Here is a 6,406-nt window from a genome sequence, read left to right as displayed (position 1 = left end):
ATAGGACTAAATTAAGATACTTTTTCCAGCGTAGATGTGTATCTCACTGGCACAGTCCAACTGGGGACACACACATGGTAAAAAGGCAATTAATCCTTATTAACTAGGGACCCAATCCTGCAAACACTTACACATATGAGTGGTAATGGGTCTAATGGGTCTACTCACATATTTAACTTTATGCATGTATGTATGTGTTTGCAACCCTGAAGTCTATGTTGCTGTACTGCAAATGCTTCTCTTTGCTCAAATTTTGCATCATTGGTATGATGAACTGAGCTTTGTGGAGTATGTGGAATTTGTAAAGTGATTATCTTCCACCCAGTCCTCCCATAAAAATAAACTATCCCACAGAGTCATTCCAATAAATGCAATTGTAGGGACTGCGCCACTGTCGCCAGTTTTGTCCTTTTTATTTCCTACATGGTTCAGTTAGCTGATTAATATATTGCTCTGGGAGGTTGTAACACATCAAATTGCAATCAGCCACTTTGATTATTCAAGTGACACAAATAATAAGCATTTCTGAGACACTAACATGCCAATATTTGCCTTTAATTCATGGCATTTTTAATGCTTCACAAACACATACGGAGGTCACCATTAAAAAGTCAGTGATTTTACCATGTTTCATGAGACACTGTCATTTCACTTTATATTTAGGCTAAGAAATAACTGATACTTGTTGAGGAATGTTGATTTTTTAAAATGGTGATCACTTTAGATGTCTTTGCATTTCTCTATTCCCCCCTTTTCTTACGTCATTTCTCTCTTTCCCTTCTCCTTTTCTTCTGCCCTGGGTAAACTCAGCTATGCCAGGGACCTTGTATCTATCTTAGATATTTACATAGCCTCCATTACCATAATATCTTCATACATTACAGTCTTTATCTTTATAACATCCCCTTGTTATAGGGAAGTACTATAACCCCTATGGTACAGATGGGTATCTGAGGCAAAGAGACACAAAGAGTGAATTGCTTTACTTTTATTTAATGTGATTATATCCCACAACTAAGCATCATGAATTCTCAGTGATCTTCTAACATTCATCATTTAAAAATACTTCACAAGTTTACCAATCTGTAGACTGTTGTAAGGAATATAGAGAAAACAGATTAGAGATGTTCCTTTTGCCAGATTTCCTTGTGGTTTTCATAGGACAAAATGTGTTTGCCAAGTTGGCACATCAACATTAATAAAATATGTATAGCTACAAACACAGTGAAAAAGGTGCAGTGCAAAGATAATAGAACACTCAAATACAGTCATGACTTTTCTCTAAACAATCAAAGCTGATTGACATATATTTTTATATTCATGGAAGACCTTAGTTAAATTGATATCTTATTATTTAGCTGCCTTTCTAACCCTTTCCTCTGATTCAGGTTCAGCCAACTGTCTTTGACTCATTATATTAAAAACACTTATTAAATGCCAAACTGCAACATTTTATGAGAGACCATCTCAGGATGGAAGCCTACTGGAAGTTAGTTTGGTCACACAGACGAGCCGTAGCTTTGGCTCTAATTGGAAATGCTCCTAATCAACGGTTACGAGAGAAAACAAGAAGCTCATTGTCTGAAGACATCTGATTTAACTTGGCCAGCTTAGTTGGTTTTGAGTTTCAAACAGTGATTGGGGAACTGTTTTAGACAGTCTGTAGGCATGTGATGTCTGCAGTGGGAACAAAGACATAGAAGATGATCCTGCAGTGCAGACTGTATTAAGGTTAACCGTGTCAACCCTTGGAACACGTTTGGAACCTCTTAATAGTCACTCCACTCAAAATAACAAGATCCTGAATGTGTGTGTCTAATCTAATTCCCCTCCCCCGGCTTCCGTCAAGACTTGTTTAGAGAGAGAAATAATAGTGAACACAAGAATTTCAGGGTCTAGTAGCAGAAGGTGAGGCGATTGAAGTTTTGGAATGTAGTTGGAGTTGGGAAGAACAGTTAACAGTCTTGCTGTTAAGGTGGAGTTGGAGAGCTCACTCTCCCTGGGGGATCTTAATTGGGAGAATAGCAACGGTGACCATCCATGAGTAAAAATGAAGAGGATGGGGTATGAAGGACTAACAGAGCCTGTCGTAGAAATTAAAAGGTGCAAAAATCTTAGGTTAGCTCTCCCCACCTTTTTATGGATGTGGAGCCTTTGGACCAGGGCCATGCAGAGCTGGCTGGTTGCCTCATTAGCCTTAAAACATACCTGCTTGCACGCACATGAACTCACATGCTATGGAAACAAACAGTATGCTAGAATTCACAGTTCCTAATACCTCTCTTCTCCCATGTGTAGCTACCTTAGGTACGGAATGGACAAAGTGGTGTGAGTAATATAAGAAGCTATGTGACCGAAACATGCATCCACCTTGAGCACCAAGCTCAAAGGAAATCGATGCTGAAGCTCTGAAATGCTCAGATTTTTCTTTTAATTTTTATACATTTATAGATTACCAAGATCTCTTAGGAAGTAGACATGCAGAAATGGCCAGAGAGAGACTTTTCTTGGAACTCTAGCTGAGACAAGAAGTGGAAGTACTGCAAATCTTGTGAGGAAGCCCATTATACAGAATCAAAGATTTTGGATAGTTCAGATCAAAATGTTGGATAGCTTGGATCAAAATGTTTTTCTGCACTGAATTTGAACTCTAAAATTTCTAGAGGTTTGCCCTACACTAATGCAAGCAGCATGGCCACTGTTTTCAGAGGCCCTAGGCCTGACAAAAATAGACAAATCCTGCCATCAGGAAAAACTCCGTGCCAGGGAAAACCATTACCAAGTTCAGGGCTGGATTAAGGCATAAGCAAGTACCTACATCCCCAGCTCCTAGAATCATGTGTTGACTTCAGAACAGCAGTTTTAGTTAAAAATAATGTTTCTAGTCCATCTGGTTACAAAGAGAACCTTAACACTGTGATCTGCATATTAGCAATGCAGTGATGTTTGCTTGAGCTGCAGACAGCCTGAAGTAATAGCTCTCGAGAGGTCTGAAAGGCTCCATTACATTCTATTTGTCAACACTGAAACCCACTGCTCTGTGTTTCCATCATGAGCACCAACAGTACTTTTGTAGAGGACTCTTTAGGAGGTCCTCACTGCAGCCACCCTATCATGGCTTTGATGATATGTCAAGGATGATAAGGTCCCTCCCCACCCCGCACTGAACACAGGGAGTGTGGTCCAGGAAGGGGAAGCACAGTCTGTTTAAAGAGAAATGGTGGTGGATCTCCCTTTTCTGGATAGTCCCTGCTACTGGCACCCCAAGGAGGGGTAGAGCCATGGTGCAGGTGTGTGTGTGTGTGTGTGTGAGGTCATGACATGGGGGCATGGCCATAGTGCAGTAACAGGGCCAAGGAGGAGCCCTATATAGGGGTGTGCCTACTGCCCCAGTCTGATTTAATCCAGCCCTGGGTAAATCAGAAGAAAAAGGGATTGATACCCATCTACATGTAGGAAGTTTAGAACAGTGGGATGATACAGTGGGGCCAAAAGATGCTTAGTTTTACTGGGCAGAAGTCAAGCCCAGTAAAATTAGGTGGAAAATATAGGGATGTTGGCCAGATTTAGAGTTATAGAGGAAAATGATTAGGCAGAAGCAAGATGTCAGTAAAGCACCCCAAAAAGGGACTCACCTGCTCCCTCCCGAAAGCTAGCTCATTAACTTGGGCCAAAATAACTTTGTGTTCAGGTGCACAAGCAAGTAGAAGTGCCTTAGCGTTGCCAGACATGTACAGTAATCCATTCACATCCAGGTTGTCCCCACACTCTAAATTGGTTTACAGAGTGGGCATAATGGTGCAGATAGTTCACTCTGTATACACTAGCCTGCTTGTGGAAAGAATGAAGAAACTGGCTATGGAATTTAGAAGGGATATAATTCTGTGTTGCATTTGATAGGTTTTTGAGTGGTTCCTATAGAGCCATAGGGTATTTCCATAAGGGATGTGAACAGTATGTCCATATAATCTGAAAAATATTAATTATGTAATGCATAGATATAATAGTTCAGTCACATCTATTATTAGTCATTGCTGAGTGACTCTGATGTAATCATTATCAAATGTATATTTTGTTTAAATAACTCTATATGATGAATGCATTTTAGATATATATAAATGATAGCTTTCTTGCATCAGATTTATATATGTATCATACAATAATTAAATATATGTCCCCTCTGCACAGAACAATAGTAGAATTCAGGGCATCTCAGCACAGCTTCCAATTGGAGAAGAAATCAGTAATGTGGAGTCTGGGTATATTCTTATATTCTTTACACCCTAGATCAGTCCTTGGACAGAGGTACTCACAAACAGCACACAAGCAAGCCCCCTTTTCAGGAATTTGAGTCACAACACCAATGACCAGTTCCCAGGGAGCAACTCTGCCCCAAGAGTGTCTTAGAGAGATTAAGGCAGAGACAGCTGTTTTCTACAGCTCACCTGAAGACACTGCATAACAAAACAAACATATAGCATTTCTTCAAAGACTGTATATTGCTTACAGGCTAAGAAATTAAGAAATTAAAGGTAATTTGCCAAATTGGAGCAAAAGAGAATGCCAAAGAATCAAAATGTTCTTTTCATTTATATTCCTCTGACTAAATGGGGTAAGCCTCAAAACATATTATATAAGAGATAAAAGCAAACATAAATATCTCTTTTTAATACCCTAATGGATGCATTTATGCAATGAGAATGTAGAAATCCCTAGACTTAAAGGTGGAGAAGTTAAATGCAGGCACTGAGGGAAGAACTGACTCAAAATCAGAAAGAAGACAAAAAGGGAAACATTATGCTCTACTAACTTTCCACCATATACTGTTAAAAATTCTTAATTTCATATATTCATAGAGGAAGAAATTCACTTCAGTGTACAGAACCTGCACAAGGCCCTCTGCACCATTTAATTCCTACCTAAGATCCTTAACAAGGATCCTTTCCCTGGACTGTGAAATTCATCCTCTGGTAAATTTCACCCAGATGGAATCTTTATATAAAATGAACTCCTAACATTGTGTTTTAAACATCAGCTTTCTTCTCTGATGTATAGGAGATGGTGGGACAAATACATCCCTGGTGTAATTCTGTTGAAGAGAATGTAGTTACTCCAGTGATGAGTGCGACTCAGTATAACTTTATAACATATCCTAAAATAAGACTAGAATAGCAGGAATGTTGCAAGTCAGCACTGAGGTGCAGTTTCTAACTGTCACATGCTTTCATAAGAACAAAAGAGTGGCCATACTAGGTCAGACCAACGGTCCATCTAGCCCAGTGTCCTGTCTTCCGACTGTGGCCAATGCCAGGTGCCCCAGAGGGAATGAACGGAACAGGTAATCATCAAGTGATCTATCTCCTGTCGCCCAGTCCCAGCTTCTAGCAAACAGACGCTAGGGACACCATCCCTGCCCATCCTGGCTAATAGCCATTGATGAACCTATCCTCCATAGATTTATCTAGTTCTTTTTTGAATCCTGTTATAGTCTTGGCCTTCACAACATCCTCTGGCAAAGAGTTCCGCAGACTGTGCATTGTATGAAAAAATACTTCCTATTGTTTGTTTTAAACCTGCAGCCTATTAATTTTATTTGGTGACCCCTAGTCCTTGTGTTATGAGAAGGAGTAAATAACACTTCTTTATTTACTCTCTCCACACATCCCCCCCTTAGTCGTCTCTTTTCCAAGCTGAAAAGTCCCAGTCTTATTAATCTCTCCTCAGATGGAAGCTGTTCCATACCTGTAATCATTTTTGTTGCCCCTTTCTGAACCCTTTCCATTCCAGTATAACTTTTGTGAGATGGGGCGACCACGTCGGCACACAGTATTCAAGATGTGGGTGTACCATGGATTTATACAGAAGCAATATGATATTTTCTGTATTATTATCTATCCCTTTCTTAACGATTCCCAACATTTTGTTCACTTTTTTGACTGTCGCTGCACATTGAGTGGATGTTTTCAGAGAACTATCCACAATGACTCCAAGATCTCTTGCCTGAGTGGTAATAGCTAATTTAGACTCCATCATTTTATATGTATAGTTGGGATTATGTCTTCCAGTGTGCATAACTTTGCATTTATCAATATTGAATTTCACCTGCCATTTTGTTGCCCAGTCACCCAGTTCTGAGAGATCCTTTTGTAGCTCTTTGCAGTCTGCCTGGGACATAACTATCTTGAGTAGTTTTGTATCATCTGCAAATTTTGCCACCTCAATGTTTACCGCTTTTTTCTCTTTCTCTTAGATCACTATTGCCTTTATCTGTTTTATTTCTCTGAGGAAAGGACACTTGCATATTGGCCAGTTATATAACTCTAGAGAAGAAGCAAATGAGGGGCAGGTCAGTAGGAAAATCATTTACAACCAGATCTGATAGCCTTTTTTTTTCTGAGTAGTACCT

The sequence above is a fragment of the Natator depressus genome, chromosome 7, assembly GCF_965152275.1.
Source record: "Natator depressus isolate rNatDep1 chromosome 7, rNatDep2.hap1, whole genome shotgun sequence".
NCBI classification, from domain to species: domain Eukaryota; kingdom Metazoa; phylum Chordata; order Testudines; family Cheloniidae; genus Natator; species Natator depressus.
The sequence above is the reverse complement of the archived record's forward strand: the minus strand, read 5'-3'. Positions refer to the sequence as shown.